The sequence below is a fragment of the Oratosquilla oratoria genome, chromosome 28 (genome assembly GCF_046742065.1).
Source record: "Oratosquilla oratoria isolate Oo_2021 chromosome 28, ASM4674206v1, whole genome shotgun sequence".
Taxonomy (NCBI): Eukaryota; Metazoa; Arthropoda; class Malacostraca; order Stomatopoda; family Squillidae; genus Oratosquilla; species Oratosquilla oratoria.
In genome coordinates, this window is record NC_134804.1 from 13,860,489 (window position 1) to 13,881,571 (window position 21,083).

The following is a 21,083-nucleotide window of genomic DNA, read 5'->3' on the forward strand; positions in this document are numbered from 1 at the left end:
ACAATGGCATTATTCATATTGTATATTTTCATATCATATCTATGTTCTAATATTCTCTTATCAATACCACGGAAACTTTCACCAATGTAGACCTTTTCACAACCTAGACATGGCACACAGTAAATACCTGCTTGACGAATATTTTCCCTGCTCTTATTTCGGCTTTTAATTATTCATAAAAGAGTAGGAAAAATAAAAGAAGAATGTACAAAGAGGATCATATTACCTAATACCTCAGTTGCAGACAATATTTCCCCATTATCAAACAAGGCTGGTGTTAACGTTGTTAAAACCAACTCGGTGACAGTTGGCAATCTTATTAAAAGCCGAAATAAGAGCAGGGAAAATATTCGTCAAGCAAGTATTTACTGTGTGCCATGTCTAGGTTGTGAAAAGGTCTACAATGGTGAAAGTTTCCTTGGTATTGATAAGAGAATATTAGAACATAAATATGATATGAAAATATACAATATGAATAATGCCATTGTTAAACATAGATTTGATACAGGCCACAATGCTGACTGGAATAATTCCAAGATTATAAAATATGAAAACCATACAATGAAACGTAGATGTTTTGAATCTGCGTTTATATAATATAAATCAGAACAGTGGATTTTTTGTAATAAATAACCATTGGCAATCTTAATAACCAAGTAACAAGCAATTTGCGCAAATTGTGTGTACACCCTTTTCATATTTGTTTCTCATGGCAAGCTCGGGCTATATAAGGAGTAAAATGTTTCTTAACTGTGTTATTTCTGAAGAAGCCCTGCTGCTGGGCGAAACGTCAAATATATTGGATCCCATACTCTGCGTTTGGCCTCTCTCCTACAGTGCTGTTGCAGTCGTTGCTGCTTTTACTCACATCGAGGTGCATCAGTTTCTTGTCCATTCACAACCTCTTGCACTTTCTTTTTCATGCTCGACGAATATTCCCTTTTCACCCAAGATCCCTTCACCCTATATATCCATCCCATCCTTGATCTCCCCCTAATGTTCCATCTCCGCCTTCCACAATCTTTTTGCTAGTCTTTCTTTACTCATCCATTTTACCTGTATATGCTTAATCCATCTCAGTCCTCTTTCATCAACCCTATCTGCAAGCTCTTTCTACATCCGCTATCTGTCTCACCTTCTCATTCTTCATTATCCCCCGTCATACTTCTTAAACACACATTTAATTTTCTCCTTTCTGGCTCCCTTGAAATCCAAGTCTTTGCCCATACAGTGCCGTGGGCACAATCATCCCTTCGTACAGTCTTCGCTTTGTGTTCATTCCCAGATACCTGTTTCTTGTTTTACTTTTCATTCCCCCGAAGACATTTACTTGCTTCCCTTGTTCTATAATCTATCTCCATCCCTACTCACCCATTCTCTACTACACGTGACCATAAATACTTAAAGCTCTTCACTTCCACTGTCACCCTCTTTTTTTTCACATTTCATCACCTTTCTTTTCCCGACATCTACTTTCAGTATTCTCCTCTCAAATACCCTCCCAGTCTCCACCACTAACTGTCTCAGGCACTCTTACGACCCAGGCACAAGCACACTGTCATCCGCAAACAACTGGCTCATCTCCTTTTTCCTTCCATTTTCATTTACCAGCTCCAGACGCCACGCTCATTCCTCGCATTTACCTCCCATACCGTAACACTCATACACACGTTGAACAATCATGGTAAAATTACACAATCCTTGTGCAGCCATACCTTCCCTTCAAACTATTCACTTTCTCCGTTTCCTTCTCTATCACAAGCTCTACTACTCACATATAAACGTTAGAATGCCCTCAATAGACTTCCCCCTAGCCTATCAACCTTGTTATCCGCCTCCTCTAAACCCATTAAAACCCAAAATACATCATTACCTTTCGCCTAAAAGTTCTCCCATATGTGGTTTACTACGAAATTTTAATTGACGTCCTTTCCAAAGTCTACACAGTTCTTTTGCAATTAATCCCTCTGTTCCCCTCCTAATCCTCATAATTAACACTCTCACATGAAAATGTATTGCATAAGTTATATCTAGGAATATAAAGTAGTCACTATTTGTATAACCTTCAGTATAAACTAGGAAACTTTACTGGTTGGGAATCTCTGTAAAGACCCGTAAAATAAGAATATAGTCCAAGAAACTGTCAAAATGTTGGGAGGTGATTGATCGAATGATAAATATACGTATCATATCGCAGCCTTATCTCAAGTAGGCTACCCTTTTTTTTAAGTGATTCAAGAGCTATCAGTGACGACACCCGTTTGTGGGCAGAACTTAGTTCATGACCAGTCATATAGATATTTTTTCTAATTTCTGTCAAATCTTATACCAAGTTTAGAAATTATTACTATAGGCACTTTGGTACCTATGATATTGCCTTCGGCATAGTAAAGCAGGCCAATATTCTTAATAGAAAATAAAAAAATATCCAACTTACAAAATTAGTTGTTCTAATATTACTTCGTTTGCATGCATGAAAAGATCAACATGATTATGAGAATATAAAGCCATGTGTACAAATATTTTGTTCCTATAACATAATATATATTAAGTATCTATAATGAAATGTAAATATAATGCATAAAGTATCAGCTAAACTGAAAATCCAGAGAATGGTTTTCTTACGAGTTTTCCGTCATTATTTATTTAAGCTTCCGTAACATATTTCTTGTTGTGATTTATATAACACAATTATCTGGTATTCTTTTTAGATACTGTATTGCTAAAAAAAAATAGAAAGAACTCAGGTAGTTATACATACAAATTGAATTTTATACGCATTGTCAGGCATTAGTTTTATTTCTTACATTTTTATGATTTTCCAATGTAAACTTATTTTTTCATAATTCATATAAAGCAACTAGTTTATATATATATATATGTATATATATATATATATATATATATATATATATATATATATATATATATATATATATATATATATATATATGTATATGTATATGTATATACGTACATATACTAAGGGATTTTCCCCCTTACAAGGGAGGAGGCCAAAGTCAGAAGGCATAATTCCACTCCCACCCATTTCATCCCCACCCACTCCACTCCCATTCACCACCCCTCTCTCCCTCCCTCTTCCCTTGGCTCCTCCTGGATGACGGCTCATCCCTGCATCTCGCTCATTACCCTGAGTCAGAAACAATTCAGCAAAACACAACATATCCACAGCAAAGCCGCTTCATTTAATCGGTGATCACCACCCTCTCTGTCCCCTCGTAGAGAAAAAGAGAAGACGGGAAGAAATCCCTTCGGGCTGCGTCAAAATATTATTCACACATAACCACTCCCTAACCCTTCAACCCCCACCCACTCCCTTCCATGCATCACAACATCATCCATTCACAACCATTCTCCACTCATCCCTATCTTCTGTCTTCTCCCTTCTTCAACAGACATCACCTTCTTTCTCATAGTCCCTTTTACCCCATCTATTCATCTCATCCCCGGTCACTCTTCCTGTTCACTCCTTCTACCTCTGCCTTCCACACTTCTATTACTAGTATTTCTTCACTCATTCTTTTCATATGTCCAAACCATCCCAATACTCTTTCATTAACCCTACCTCTAAATTCCTTTTCCATTCCCGCTCTCCTCCCCACCTCCTCGTGTCTCACTCCATCAAGCCTTGTAGCCCATATCCTACTTCTCAGATATTTCACCTCACATATATAAACTCTTTCTCTCTTCCTCTCTTATGTTCCATGTTTCTGCCCCATACAGAGCTATCGGTACAATCTCCTTTTAGCATCCATTCCCAGTTGTCTATTTTTCATTATACTTTTTGACCCACCAAGGCATTTACTTAATTCTCTCAATCTACAATCTACCTCCACCTCCACACCTTCCTTTCCTGTCACATGCGACCCCAAAGATCTAAAGCTAATCATTTCCTCCATCCTCTCTCCTTAAATACTCACTTCCAAATTGCTGCCATCCTCTCTCCTTGTACATCTCATCACCTTTTACCCACATTTACCCTCAACTTTCCCATCTCGCACACCTTCCCAAACTCCGTCACTAACTTCCTTAATCCCTCCTCTGATCCTGCCATAACCGCAGTGTCGTCAGCAAACAACAACTGGCTTATCTCCCATTTTTCTCCATTTTCTTTAACAATCTCCAACAGCTGCCCATAACCCTTGCACTTACCTCCCACACCACCCCTTCCATGCATACATTGAACAGCCATGGCGACATAACACATCCGTGGCAAAATCCCATCTTTACCTAAACTACTGGCTCTCTCCATTTCTAATTTTCTTCATTTCTCTCCATATATATATATATATATATATATATATATATATATAAGTGTGTGTGTGTGTGTGTGTGTGTGTGTGTGTGTGTGTGTGTGTGTGTGTGTGTGTGTGTGTGTGTGTGTGTGTGTGTGTGTGTGTGTGTGTGTGTGTGTGTGTGTGTGTGTGTGTGTGTGTGCGTGCGTGCGTGATTCACCATGGTCTTGGATTACGTGTTGGACTCGTGATCGACAGGCATTTCCCCGCGGAAGAGAGCTCAGAGCTCATATATGACCGATCTATGGGTAATGGTGTGACCTTACACGCACACACACACCCGCAACGCAGCAATGCTGAAATTATTTCAGCCCTGGGCGGGATTCAAACCCGTAGTGGCGGCCGCGAACGCTACCACTGCGCCATGAGTCGTGTGTGTGTGTATGTGTGTGATTCACCATGGTCTTGAATCACGTGTTGGACTCGTGATCGACAGCTGCATACCTCCCGGAAGAGAGCTCAGAACTCATATATGACCGATCTATGGGTAATGCTGTGACCTTTACACGCACACACACACACAACGCAGCGATACTGAAATTATTTCAGCCCTGGGCGGGATTTGAACCCGGACAATCGTAGTGGCGGCCGGGAAATCTAACCAATGCGCCATCGAGAGAGAGAGAGAGAGAGAGAGAGAGAGAGTGTGTGTGTGTGTGTGTGTGTGTGTGTGTGTGTGTGTGTGTGTGTGTGTGTGTGTGTGTGTGTGTGTGTGTGTGTGTGTGTGTGTGTGTGTGTGTGTGTGTGTGTGTGTGTGTGTGTGTGTGTGTGTGTGTATGTGTGTGTATTTTACCTAGTTGTATTTTACGGGACGAGAGCTATGCTCATAGTGACCCGTTTTCGTATCTCTCCACATCCAGTTTATTCTTAAAATCGTGTATAGTTCTGGCATTCACTGTTTCTCTGTTCAGTTTGTTCCAGACATCGATCACCCTATGTAAGAAGTTATTTTTTCAGGTCTCTTCTGTAACTGTCTTTCTTTAGTTTCTTTTCGTGTTCTCTTGTTCCTCATCTATCGAGAATTTTCATCCCTTTCATAATTCTGAAAATGGTCAACAAATCGCCTCTTTCCCTTCTCTTTTCTAGTATTGACATATGTAATTTCTCCAGTCTTTGTTCATATGTCAAATTTGACAGTGTAGGTGCCATTTTTGTCGCTGCTCTTTGCATTCTTTCTAATTTTCTTATGTTCTTTGTGCTAGGTGCCCACATTGTTACAGCATATTCTAGTTTCGGTCTTATCAGTGTAACAACTATTTTTTTAACCATCTCCTCATCTATGTAGTCGAAGGCCACTTTCATTGATTTTAATCAATTATAAGTCTCTCCAAATTATTCATTTACATTTTTATCAGGTGTCAAGTCACTTGAGATGATTACTCCTAGGTCCCTTTGCGAGTCAACTTCTTTGACTTCTTTGTTTCCAATTTTATATTGTCCCGATACTCTATTTTTACTTTTTCCAAATTCCAATATGCTATATTTTTAATGTTGAAGTTCATCTCATATCTCCGACTCCATTCCTATATTTTGTCTAGGTCATCTTGCAGCGATCTGCAATCTTCTTCTGTTCTTACTCTCTTGAATAATTTGGCATCGTCAGCAAAAAAGTTTATATAACAATTCACTCCCTCATCCATATCATTTATGTATATAGCAAACATTAAAGGAGCCAATACAGAGCCTTGTGGGACGCCACTTTTCACATCTTCCCAGTTCGAATTTTTGTCTCTAAGTACCACTCACATTTTTTCCCAGTTAAGAAAGCCTTCATCCATTCCAACAGTTTACCTTGAATTCCTCCTATTATTTCAATTTTTCTTATTAATTTTTTGTCTGATACTTTGTCGAAAGCCTTCTGCAAATCCAAGAAGGTGCAATCTGCCCATCCATCTCTTTCTTATATTATCTCAATTAATCTCGAGTAAAAGCAGATTAGGTTTGTGGTGCACGATCTTCCTCTTCTAAAGCAAAATTTTTGGGGGTTATTTTGTTTTCTTCCAAGTGTTTGGTCCATTTGTTCCTGATGACCTTTTCGCATATTTTTGCTACTGTGCTTGTAAGGGATACCGGTCTGAAGTTTGTAGGATCTTCCCTATTTCCTCCTTTATATATTGGTACTATGTTTGCATCTTTCCAATCTTGCGGCACCTTTCCCTCTTTGAGTGAGAAGTCAATTATCTTGTAAAGTTTGTCTGTCAGTTCGTCTATACACTCTTTCAGTATCCAATTTGCAATTTCATCTGGTCCGTGCGATTTCCTGACATCTAGGTTTTTTATTTGGTCTCATTTCTTTTTGTGTTATCTTTATTTCTTTCATCATGGGTGATCTTTCTTGTTGTCCATCTTCCCAAGATTGTGAGCTCTCAATTTTAAAAACAGACTTGAAATGTCTGATCATAACTTCTGCCATCTCTGTGTCATCTATATATTCTTTATTTCCTTCTCGCAATTTCACTATTTCATGCTTATCCTTTAGTTTGTCATTTGTGTATCTGTAAAAGAGTTTAGGTTGATCCTTACATTTGTCTATAATATCCCTTTCATAACATCTTTTTTCTTTCCTGCGTATATTCACATATTCGTTCCTAAGTTTTACATATGTTTGCCATTTGGATGTTTTCTATCTTTTTTCCATTTTTTCCAGGCTTTGTCTCTCCTATCTCTAGCCTCACTACACCTTTTGTTCAACCAATATTTTATGTAAGTCTCTTTTTTTTTGTACATATCTGTTAATTCCTTATTTGTACGTTTCTTTGAATATGTTCCATTTGTCTTCCATCTTTGTTTCCGTTTTGTTGTACATAAATCTTCCTTCTGTATGTTTATCATTCCTATCTACATTGTTCTGTTCTTTTAATTCAAACTCTATTAGTATATGGTCACTCTTTCCAATTGGTGTTTTATACACCATTTTGTTCAAAATATCTGGTTCCTCGTTGTTTCTATTTCTAGTATTTTCCTTAACCCATTGTGTTAGGGTGTATTCGATGGTCATATCCAGTAGAATATTGCTCCAAAGTTGCTCCACCCTCTTTCAGTAACTCGTTTAGCACATTCATTGTTTCTTCCAGTAAATTAGAATGTTCTCTGTCCGACGATGCATGTGTTTTTGGTGGTGCATATACTGCTACAAATTTTCTGCTTTTCATCTCTTTGTTTGCAATTTTAATCATAATTACTTCTACATTGCCTCGGCCTTCAATAATCTTTGTCACATTTAGACCCTTTTTGGTCAATATCATGACACCTCCTTGCTTTTCTGTTCTATTTTTCACCCAGTGGTTGTATAGACCATGTCCCACTATGCTTGTTGATAGAGGTCCTTTCAATTTTGTCTCTACTATTCCCATGATATCAGGTTTTTCTGTTTCTAGATAGTCATTTAGTTTGTTGATTCCAGAGATCATACCATCAATATTTGTGTATGCCATTTTTATTTTCATATTTTCTTTTCTTTTTTATTTAAGTTTCCATTTTTTATGTACCATTTTTTCAGTCTCAAGTCCAGCAGTCTCCAAAAAAACTCGTTTTTTTCCGTCTCTGTTCTCTTCTCATTTCGATCATTGGCTTCAATTCTGAGAGCTTTGTCTTTCTCTTTTTCCTCATCACTCATTTCCTTTTGTATCCTTATATGTTTGAATTTCTCGTTATCATGTGCGTTCTTCGTTTTATTTTCAGAGGTCTATGTTGTTTTTCTTTAGAATATTTGCCTATTCTATGGACTTCGTCGATTTCTTATCGAGATTTTGCCCTTCATCCTGTGTGTGTGCGTGAATATATATATATAAATGTATATATATACATATATATATATATATATATATATATATACTGAGTTGAACACAACAGCATTCTGACAATTATTAATCTTCTTATTAATGTTCTCAAGTTTTCTGACAATAGATCTTGCTTCTGGAGAATTGGCATAGACAAGTTGTCCAAAGTCTTCCATTTCTAATTAACGTTTCGACTACAAGGCGTCGTCTTCAGAATAGTATAGATAGATAATAATCTTACACATTTAAAATGCACAAATGAAAAATCTACACAGGAAACATAGGTTTCAATATTGGCAGTCATGGAACGAGAACATCTGAATCTCAGGGAGTGTCTCAAAGCTGGGACCTCACGCTGAGAGAGAGGGGGGGAAGGAGGAGGGGGGTTGAGGGAAGGGGAGGCGAAGGAGGTTTAGGTTGGGTACCTCTGCCACGGTGTCTGGTGGACGAGTTTTACAATGATATGCTTGTTGTCATATTGGATTGTTAATTAATGATAGGGGCTCGTTTCCTTATATAGACAGCTTCCAACGTTTTTCAATTCTTAATTTTATTACAATGTGTAACTCTCCTAGTGTTGTTGACGATAGTCTATCTATATCAGCCTGGTGGTATTGTAAATGATGTTTGTTTGTTTTTTATTGTTCCTTGTTGCAAATGCAGAGATAATCGCCTGCTGGGGTGACATGTCTTATGACCAATATATGTAGAATTTAGGGGCGAGCAGTCCCCAGAGGTACAACAGTATTCATAAATAACATTGGTTTTGACAAAATACCACAGTTGTCGGGTAGATTGTTCTTCGTTACCAAGAAACTAGAACGAGGGCTGTTGTACAATATGACTAATCTTAATTTACTGTGATCCCCCACTGGCTTACTTTATATATATATATATATAATATATATATATATATATATATATATATATATATGTAAGAGAAGATTTGGAATCTGGGATCCATATTGGAAAACAGCAAACACCAGATTCTAAAGATGACTCCTTGTAGTCGAAACGTTAATAAGAAATGGAAGACTTTGGACAACTTGCCTTTGCCCATCCTCCAGAAACAACATCTACAGGGTATTGTCAGAAAACTTGAAAACATTAGTAAGATCAATAATTGTCAGGATGCTGTTGTGTTCAACTCGGTATTAATGAGAATATCCGCATATATATATATATATATATATATATATATATATATATATATATATATATACATATATATATATATATATATATATAATATATATATATAAATTCCAGGATCTGATTAGATTTTTTAGACAAATTCAGATGCAGTATGAATTCTAATTTCTCCTGTTTTGGCTAATTTGTACATGGAATACTTTGAGTGTACTCTGTTACCCGCCATCAAACCGCCTGAGATGATTTGGTTCCGTTATGTTGATGGCATTTTCTCAGCATGGAATGATAGGTGGGGTGCGATCGATGTATTTCTGGACAAGTTGAACCAATTATACCCCAACATTAAACTCAAAACCGAATGGGAAAAATCTCAACAGATCCTTTTCTTATTTTTTTTTTTTTTTTTTTTTTTTTTTTTTTAATTAGTGGGATTGATGGAGATATATTTTTCACAGTTTATAGAAAACCTGCCCATCCAGGTAGTTATTTCCATTTTTTCAGTAACCATCCCGACAAAGTCAAGAAGAGTGTTGCCTCCGGCCTTTTTCTGAGAGCTTTATGATTTTTTAGTCTTAGATTCTTGGACCAGGAGATTGGCCTCATCAAAAGGCAACTTTTGAAGTTGGCATACCCGTCCTGGTTCTTGGATCAAGCACTCAGCAAGGCTAGAGGTAGTTACCATAAAACTTCAGTTCCCATCACATAACCTTCTTTCAAAGACGTTTTAAAATGCCCTATTGTATCTCCATTCATCCTTTTTTTAATTTAATCCCCAACAACCGCCTCACAGCTGCTTATCATTACCCCAATACGGTATACAAAGTTTATAGCCTACCTTGTAGAGTTTGTAATTTAGTGTACCTTGGCCATACCGGCAGGGATCTTAACACCAAGTTAACTGAGCACAAAAGATCCATTAGATATGCACAGGAAATTTCCGCTGTGTTCTTGACTGAGACAAGGCCAAAATATTGTTTAAGTCCAACTACAGGAGAAAAATTGTTGAATCCGCCTTAATAGAAGAATGTCCGAACTTGAATATCTCCAAAGGTCAATGGTCCCCGGACATAATCTCACGGCTAGCTGTGAGCCGTTTGGTTAAAAATCTTCACCCTCCTGACCCCGCTACCCCACCACTCCTGACCCTTCATCCCTTTTGACCTCACACCTCTACCCACATATACCCTCTCCTCTGATTCCACCATGCGTGACGGAATGCCTTGTGTCTAGCTTATACCTGTCCCTACTCCACTTAATCTCAATTATACTTATGTCTCTATCATTTCTTGTAACCTGCACTTTCCTGAAGAGGGTTATAGCTATTAACCGAAATATAGAATTTATACTTTTTTATAAAGTTCCTTATATTCCGACTGTGGGTTCTTCGTGATTATTATCTATAAATGTGCCACTACATTTTGTCCAAGTGATATATATATATATATATATATATATATATATATATATATATATATGCAGAAAGATCACTATTAACAACACGTGATCCACAAATTTTGCTGGTAACCACTAAGGAAATCGGAAGAAAACAGTATATCCCAAGCGCTTTCGTGTAATTCACATCTTCAGGGGAATACAGAAAAAGTTGTATTACAAAGAGGTTTAAAAATAACAAGATTATACACTAGGAAAGGAACAGGCAAGGTGTGAGATGTCACAAAATTAAACACTAGGAAAGGAACTGGAATAGCACAAGATGACACGAAATATTACACTAGGAAAGGAACCGGTGAAGGACAAAAAGTCACACATGAAAAAAGAATAAGTCTTGGTACACAAAGTCATCAAAGAAAAAGAAATCTAGGGAACAGCACAATTCACCAAATTAATTTTGATCACATACAACCTGATTACAAATTTTGTTAATGATGAATTTATCTAATTTATAAATGCCATTACTGATATTAAGAGTAGAACCTTCAGAATTTTTTATCATACTACTTTCTATTATGTTTCTATTGACAAATGAATTACAAGAAATGATAGAGGAAGCATTAGTCCAATTAATACAATGATTGAAGTCTTTCATGTGAACAGAGAATCCAATGCTCTATTTGTTCACATGAAAGACTTCAATCATTGTATTAATTGGACTAATGCTTCCTCTATCATTTCTTGTAATTCATTTGTCAATAGAAACATAATAGAAAGTAATATGATAAAAAATTCTGAAGGTTCTACTCTTAATATCAGTAATGGCATTTATAAATTAGATAAATTCATCATTAACAAAATTTGTAATCAGGTTGTATGTGATCAAAATTAATTTGGTGAATTGTGCTGTTCCCTAGATTTCTTTTTCTTTGATGACTTTGTGTACCAAGACTTATTCTTTTTTCATGTGTGACTTTTTGTCCTTCACCGGTTCCTTTCCTAGTGTAATATTTCGTGTCATCTTGTGCTATTCCAGTTCCTTTCCTAGTGTTTAATTTTGTGACATCTCACACCTTGCCTGTTCCTTTCCTAGTGTATAATCTTGTTATTTTTAAACCTCTTTGTAATACAACTTTTTCTGTATTCCCCTGAAGATGTGAATTACACGAAAGCGCTTGGGATATACTGTTTTCTTCCGATTTCCTTAGTGGTTACCAGCAAAAAAAAAAAAATATATATATATATATATATATATATATATATATATATATATATATATATATGTGTGTGTGTGTGTGTGTGTATATATACACTGAGTTAAACACCACAGCATTGCCACAATTATTTATCTTCTTCCTAATATTTTCAATTCTCCTCACTATAGTTCTGACTTTGGGAGGGTGATCGAAAACCAACTGTCCAAAGTTATCCATTTTAATAACAAATTCGACGTTTCGACTTCAAGGAGTCATTCTCAAAATGATTACATTTATGACAACACAATTACACTGAACACAGAACAACTACATTTTACGGACTTAACAAGGCGGCGTCTTTCCATATACATGGAAAGGCTTACAATGGTGGGATTATGTCCACCCCTATCGCATCGCCTACTGCCCCAACCCCCCCCCTACTCCTCCCCCTCCCTCTCCCCCTCCCCCTCCCCTGAGGTGATTTGCAAGGGTCAGATCATCTATCCACACACCATTGTAAGTCTTTCCATGTATATGGAAAGACGTCGCCTTGTTCAGTCCGTAAAAATGTAGTTTTTCTGTGTTCTTTGTAACTGTGTTGTACATACATAAACCAAGGCTTTTCCCCCCTTACTAGGGAGGTAGCCAAAAAGGAAAAGGCATAAAATCATTCCCACCCATTCCATCTCTGAATACACTCCACACCCCTCCACCCTCCCTCTCATCTTAGCACCTCCTGGATGACGGGTCATCCCTGCACCTTGTCCACTGCCCTGGGTCAGAAGCAGTGTCGCAAGACACAGCACATCCACAGCAAGGCCGCTTCGTTAAATCGGCGACCCCGAATTGTGTTGTGATAAATGTAATTATTTTGAGAATGACTCCTTGAAGTCGAAACGTCAAATTTGTTATTAAAATAGATAACTTTGGACAGTTGGTTTTCGATCACCCTCCCAAAGTCAGAACTATAGTGAGGAGAATTGAAAATATTAGGAAGAAGATAAATAATTGTGACAATACTGTGGTGTTTAACTCAGTGTGTATCAAGGAGAACCTGCGCCCTAAGTATATGATTCTACATGTATATATATATATATATATATATATATATATATATATATATACATATATATAATCTATATATATATATATATATATATATATATATATATATATATATATATATCTTCATGTAGTCGAATTATAGCGGTACCTTTTGCATAAATCTTTTCTAAAACTTTTACGATCTGTTCGTTTGTACCCTGTTTGCGTAGCGAGTTTAGTATTGCTATTTGTTCCACTGAGTCAAAGGCCTTCTCGTAATCTACAAAAGCTAAACACAGAGGTATATTGTATTCTGTCGTTTTCTCGATTAGTTGATTTATCGCCTGCAAATTGTCTAGAGCCGAATATTCGTTTCTAGAGACTGTCTGTTCTCTCGGTTGGTTTCCATCTAAAACTTTACTTAGCCTATTTGTAAGGATCTTGGAGAATAATTTATATACGTTTGATAGCTAGCTAATCGGTCGATAGTTACTAAGGTCCTTCTGGTCTCCTTTTTTATGAATAAAAATCACTATAGCATTGCACCATGAATCAGGGACGTTTTCTTGACGTAAGCACTGGGTGTACAGCTTAGCTAATTTAATATGAACTAATTTCCCTGCGTCTTTCAACAGATATGTTGATATACCATCTTCCCCAGGTGCTTTCCCTCGTTTCATAGTTTTTAGAGCAAATTCTACCTCTTCCTTTGTAATCTCTGGTACACTACTAACGTCTACACATGAATTTACTGACTCAACTACGGTCTTCGACGAGTAAAGCTTTTGGTAAAATTCTTCTACTCTTTTTACCATTTTGTCTCTATATCTAATTATTTCTCCATTCCTATCTTTTAAACATATCCTTTGCTGTCTTCCTAAAGCATGTCTGCGCTCGTCCACTTTGATACTTTTACCTTTCCGAATAGTTTCCTCTATTTCATTTATGTTTCTCTTTCTTTTCTCTAATCTCTGCCTTTTGTTGATAAGCTTGTTTAGTTCTACTCTTTCTATTTCGTCTCTCCTGCTTTTAATCCGCATGGTCCTTCCTCTTTTAATTAGGTCATTTGTAGCTTTGGAGTATTTGTTCTCTCTAATGTTTTTGTACTTCCAACTTTCTCTCCCGATTCCCTAATGATATTCACTAAATTCAAATTAATATCTCCGACAGTGTCCTCGTTAGTTCTCAGAGCTTCGAATCTATCATTAATTTCTAACTGAAATTTCTTAACCTTAACCTTTGCAAGGCTTATTTTCTTTTTTAAAACTAGTTTATTTCTCTCGGCTCTGAAATTAAATTAATCTGTCTTACATATTTCAACATGTATATATATATGTATACATGTATATATATGTATATATATATATAATATATATATGTATATATATGTATGTGTGTGTGTGTGTATGTATATATATATATGTATATATATATATATATATATATGTATATATATGTATATATATGTATATATATGTGTATATATATATGTGTGTGTGTGTGTGTGTGTGTGTGTGTGTGTGTGTGTGTGTGTGTGTGTGTGTGTGTGTGTGTGTGTGTGTGTGTGTGTGTGTGTGTGTGTGTGTGTGTGTGTGTGTGTGTGTGTGTGTGTGTGTGTGTGTATGAGGCCCCGCGTGGAGAAGTGTCCCATGCGCCAATTTTCAAAATGCCAGAAATCGCTTCCAAAGTTTTGGAAACGTAAAACATTAATAACTTTGTCATTGAAGCTACGAGCATAATGAAAACATTGTTTTAATGTATTTTTCAAGACAAAACCACTGATGGGAGTTACAGAGAGATCAAAACAAAAACAAACAACATGTAGACAAACAAACAAACAAACAACAAAACCAGATGACCTAGATGCTAGGCCATGTTAGGAGCCAGCACGCTATCGTACTCCATGTTTATGTTATCTGGGTCATCAGCATCGTATTCGCTGTCGGAGGACACCAGAGCACCTTGGTTGCGGAGGTCCTGCTGCCGAAGCAACAGGTCCCGCCACCACTGACGATTATCGGCCTGGGCGATGAGTTCGTCAGTCAGGTTCTGTAGGTCAGTGATCTTCTCCCTCGTGAGCAACCTGTCATATTGGTACTTCACAGGGAGGTTGACTGAGGACAGGTCAAAGAAGTCTGGACTGTAGGCTCTTCTGGATGGCATGAGTTTGATCTTGTGTGCCACTTGATCTGGCACATCAAAGTCATCCTTCAGCATGTAGCCCTCCATGTAGTTCTCAGATGCGATGATCTGGGAAGCTGCAGCGAACTTGACCCCAGCAACTTTCCGCTTAGTGACCATCGTCAGCAAAGTGTTGTAATCTTTAAAGTTGTCTCGTAGCATGTGGATGACGTCATAATTACGAGTGACAGCGTGCTTGATGGCATCCCTGTACTCAGCTGGTGTGTTGATGATGTTTCGGCGACGTATTTCAAGTTCTATGTTGCCAAAGACAGCATCGCAGGGCATGTATGAGTGGCCAGACACGAGGAAGCACAACTCGAACCTGGCCAGACGACGCTTGTGCACCTCCAGTAGTCCCAATAGCACCATCTGCAGGTTCTTGTTCTGCCCGGCACAGTTGTCTGCGAAGGTGGCGAGTATAGGACGTACTCCTGCCACAGGTGGTTGGCCAAGGGTTAAGTCCAGCCACATGCTGACACAGCTGGCCACCTCAGATGAACCTCTGCCTCCACTAGTCTCATCCCAGACAAACAGGGTGGTTTTCTTCGTCTTCAGGTTGGTGACAGCGAAGTTGTACACCCACAGCTTCCGTTTGTAGAAGGCTTGACCAACGGTGAAACGGGGGCAGGGAAGGGTCTGCTGGAGGTCAATGGCGATGCACAGCCTATAGGGGTCCCTGTCAGTCTTTAGATTCTGTATCTCCTTACGTGCACGTTTGTACTTGGTCCGGTGGACGTCCAGCTCTTCTTTTAGTGCTGTAGTGTCCTCTTGTTCTTCTGTCCTCCTCGTTATAGCCGTCTCTAGCCTCCCACAGGTGCTACAGGTGTCATTCTTGGGTGGCTGAAACCCAATGTTGTACTGCCCACTGAAGATAGTCCTGTAGCTGCGTTCAGAAACAGGTTTCTCACGAGGGTGTGCCAGTGAGAGCCACTGCTTGTACTTGCTGTACAGCTGTAGGATGCTGCCCTCAGACCCCAAGTACTTTCTGTTGGGACTTTTTGGCCTGGTGTAGTGGCTGGATGTTACAGGCAACATCTGGATGTGTTCGTGCAGGTGATCCAACTGAGGTCCGGAGATGATGTTGGCTGGCTGTTGTCTGCCTCGCTGGTCAGGGGTTGTTGTCCCAGTTGGAGTTTTCTTGCATTTCACAGCATACTCCACCTTCCGTTTTGAGATGTTGTGCATGGCCAGGAACCCTTCCCTGCAGACAACTATGTCCTCACCCCTGTAGTGGACACTATACTCATAGTTTGTACTACGTTGGCTGACCTCCCTGGCAGTCCTCTTCCTCTTTATGGCCTTGACCTTCACACAGCCAACGAGGTAGCTAGTCTGGGCATCAAAGCTGCCAAGGGCCCAGAAAGCTTCGAAGATAGCATTAACTGCAGCCTCACCGAGTCTGTCAAAGCAGCCATCTCGACAGGGGTTGCCAAGACGACGTTGGGCAATTTCACGCTCTGTATACGCACTCGTGTAAGCCTGGCCTAAGTTCCTTTTCTTTTTGGCTATTTGCCGTTTCCACAGGTAAGGCATACGAGCACGCCTGCGTCCACGGCCTCTTTCTATAACATTATCATCACGTGCTCCGTCACCATGTGCTCTATTATCACCACGTGGGCCTTCATCACCAAGATCACCACAATCACCATCATTACCACCACGTGGGGCATCATCACCACGATCACCATCATTATCACCATGTGGGCCGCCATCACCATGTTCACCACCATCACCATCATTACCACCATTACCAGCAACAACGTCCTCCTGATCACTATACTGGCTGACACCCCTTTTATTATCACCAGCACCATGCCCCACACTCGGTTGTAGTGGTGCTTCGACGGGCGTAATAAGACTATTATTTTCGGTTTCAGTATTGCACTCACTAGTAGATGATGTATCAGCGTATGAAAAGGCACTTGCACCGGTGGTTTTCGGCCTTGCACCACCAGTTACCAGCCATACGCCACGAGTAGTATACCTGTCACCACCATCATGCGTAGTATCACGTGCATCATCAGGCCTACGGGAGGGTTGGCCATAAAAAAAAATTGACACTAATTGCATCACCTTGCTCAGACAACACTTTGCATGCCTGAAGGGCCGGGCACAGGGTCATCAATAATGTCACTGTCTGACGACATAGTAATCACGGGTGAATGCTAAATTATTAAACCACAACGAACGCGGAGGCCAAAACACGCTTACTCTCCATGGGACGAGGAGGAAGAAGACAAACACCAGCTTTGCCAGAAAAAAAAGAATAAACAAAACCACAACGTCAAGCTTGGCAAGCTCCACTTTACACAAAAAAGGTCTATAAAACCTGTAAAATACAATCATGAAAAAACATAGTAATAAGATCTACCGTTTCGTTAAAAAAAAAATTCTAACATGAAACAATATTCGCGTGCATGGCAACTGTGCACGGTGAAAGTATACTGCTAGTACAGGCAAATTAGATGAAAAAGGCCAAATAGGGGGAAAAAATAATAAGTTTTTTATATTTGGTAGAAAGACTCCCCAAGGATCACAAAACTAAGATTCAAAGAGTTCCCCACCGTCAGATGGGTGCAACCCCCTTTTTTGGGGGGTAACCCCCCCTTCGGAGGGTACTTTTCCCCATATTTACTGTTTTTTCTCCAAAGGGGTGCATCATACGGATAAAAGGTATAGGGACCAAAAAAATGAAAAATTAAATTTTGCACAAGTTTATTTCAATGTCTTTTTGCTCTAAATATTATAGTTTTTGCGCAAATAAGCCCGAAAGTAGGAGACTCATTTTCGCCGATATGCAAAAAAATGCATTTCGCCCTTACATTTTGTTCAATAACTGTTAAACTACTAATTTCTCGTCAAAATACAATATAGATGATATTGTTGAGTGAAGATTTTTCATTCATATGGTATCCTTGTTTTCTTCTACATTATTATTATTATCTTTTTTTCAGAATCAAACTGGAAAGTAGAAGACCCGTTTTATCGTAAATAAAAGCAAAAATATCCATGCCACAGTCAAACGAATAAATTCTTGTGAAAATCGCATGTAAATGTAACTCGGGTATACCTGTTGATAATGAAACTAGGCCTTCTGTTCTGATGAATGGGTAGTGGTGATGAAGCCATTCAACAAATGTTTGAACATCCTCCTCATCCTTTCCAATCCTTGACTCCCTTAATTCAACATGTTGAAAGCTATTGCAGCTCTGAATGCCACTAAATTGCTCGACACTCTCGCATAGATGAGCTACAGGTAAACCGAAGACCCATTTCTTCAGAACACTTTCAGTGAAGCCTCTTCCATGAGTGATGCCTCCAATAATCTTCATATTTTTCATCAATGTTTGATCTATTGTCATATCTGACCATACACCACACCAGTACTTTTCAGAACGTCGAATGGTAAAGTACCCATCCGCCGTAAATTTCTGAAACTCATTGTGTGGCATGTTGAGAGGAAGAGAATCCATATCTTGGAGATAGAGTTGGCAAGATTTGGCGTATTGTATATGGTCAGTGGCATAGAAAATGGGCAACATAGCTCTTACGCAGTCTAAATGAAGCTTCCAATTTCCCATGCGCTCTGCCTCAATGAAATGCAATGCAACAGTCACAAGGTCAAAATATTGTAGCTACAACTGAGCTGTCTTTCCTTTTTCCAAAATATTAGACATGTGATCATTCAAGTTTACTTGGATTCTTTTTAGAACATCATCACTTTCAACTGAACTGAATGATGGAGGATGGGTCTTGAATGATGAAAGAAGTTGTTCTACATGCTGTCTGTCACTATCGTCTATAGCAACTTCTTGAAGTATGAGTTTTGCCAGGACACAGTATGTCAGCATGTGAGCTCTAATAGCTCGAGCATATGTATGCCCTGACAGCATGTGTGGCACTGATGAAGAACCATAAACAGTTGACCATAGTTCTGAAATCCCACTGCCCTCCATTATGTATACAATGGACCCAAGATAAGATATAAGGAGATGGAATCCCCCCAGCCTTACAATTACAATGCTAAGTTCACCATCTGGACTTGAGGACACTATATCCTTGGCTTTGATGTAGAGTGGCTGGTCAAAAGTTACAAAGCATGTTACTTGCATTGATTTTTTTGTTTCCTCGACAGCATAGTTTAAAGCACTTAGCACTGTACTGTACTCAGTTGGTGGTAGGCTAATGAAAGGCAGTGCAAGAATTTTTGACTGATCATAAGAATGATTTTGTGCTATATCTTCCATGAAACCTTGCCATTATGGGAAGGACGGGGTTTGGAGAAATTTTCCATACATCCCCAAAACATCCTTTGGTGCTGGGGTTGAAACACACTGTACAGCTTCACTGTTAGACACAATTTCCAGTTCTAAGGCATTCAAACCTTCTTTTTGTTTGCCTCCATACTTTTTTATTTGAATTTGTCCAGCTGCAGCGATCTCATTAGAGGATGGAATACTTCGCAATTTATTAATTTCCTGACTTCTTACAGTTCTTTATGGAGTTACGCACTTTATTCCACCCATTGAGTGAAACGTTCCCTTGCCAGTCAAGGTTTGAATGTTAAAGTCTGCATTATCAAATACATACTGACAAAATGAATCTCCTTCCACATCTGGTTTCCAAGAAGTTGTAGCAGATGACTCAAACAGCGTGACATCATTATAGGCAGAACAAAATCCAAAGTTTGATACCGTGTTGACAATGGTTCTAGAGCCAGTTTTCCGAAATAAATACACAGCCAAACCAAGCAATAAGCAGGACAAAAATGATCGTGGACGAGTTGCAGTAATTATTGCATGGGCAATTGCTGTACACTTCTTTTCTAGTTTTTCCTTTTCACTCTTTTTGTCTTTTTGAATAACTAGTTCTAAAAAGGCACGCAGTGTCTCAGGCACTACATCGTTTGCATTCTTCATAAAGTCTGTGGCATCTGGATAATCTGTGATATTGTAAGGATTTGTTCTAATATCCTCACGAATTACTGTTGCTGCAGTTTTTACAATTCTTAATCTTTCATCCTTCTCACTTTTCTCTCTCTCTCTGTGTACCAGGTATTGATCAATTGTAGTCCAGAACCACGGAAACAAACTACTGTTGGTCTTTTCTTCATTTGACAGAACATAACTCCATCTCCATATATGTTCATTTACCTATTTTTCAATGTTTTCTCTGTTACAGATGAACTTTCTGGCATATTTTCTTCAAGATTTATCATTAAATCATGTAAAGTGAATTAACATTCCTCTGAATCATCAATGTACCTACACAATTTTTCAAAAGCACTGTCAATGTGTTCATCATTTGGACGTCCTTTTTTTAAAGATGATGTCATGCAAAAAAAAAAAACTTTGTGTAGCACGCTTCATGATAACGTGCCTCTTCAGCAACAAGACATAGGACACTGTTAACTTGTTTGAATACTTTCTCACCCCATTCATCTTGTCTTTGTTTAGCAAAGTCTGAAATTTTCTGTTTCAAATGCAAAACTCTAACTTCCCAAATTGTTTTGCGTTTGTCCACATTCTTTTTCTTTTCTGATGCAACATCACATATATCACCACAGAACAAGCACTTGCTTTTGAAATAAAAAAAATTCTTCTGATCTCATGGTCTGCTGTGTTTCTTGTGAATTTTCTCTTTTCTTTTTTTCATCTCTGGCTATATTCTTCTCTTTTATGTACTCACGCCTACATATTTTATGCACTTCATTAGTGCCAACTTTCTGTAGCATTTCAAAATTACCGTCATTTCGGATTTTACTAACACGTCTCAAATTATGGATACCATCTTTCACTTTCACAGTTTCACCTCCACTTATGGCAACAAAAACACATCTCGTTTCTTGAGGCCGTGGTTAATATTTAATTTCATACACTTCTGAAAATAATTTCATTCTCCTCTGGAAAAAAAAAATCACAAACATGTTAATCACTTATTATGAGAGAAAACCACGGTATTGTTTTATTCACAAGTTTTTTTAATATGAATTTACTAGTAAAGCTTATGAAGTAAAAGAA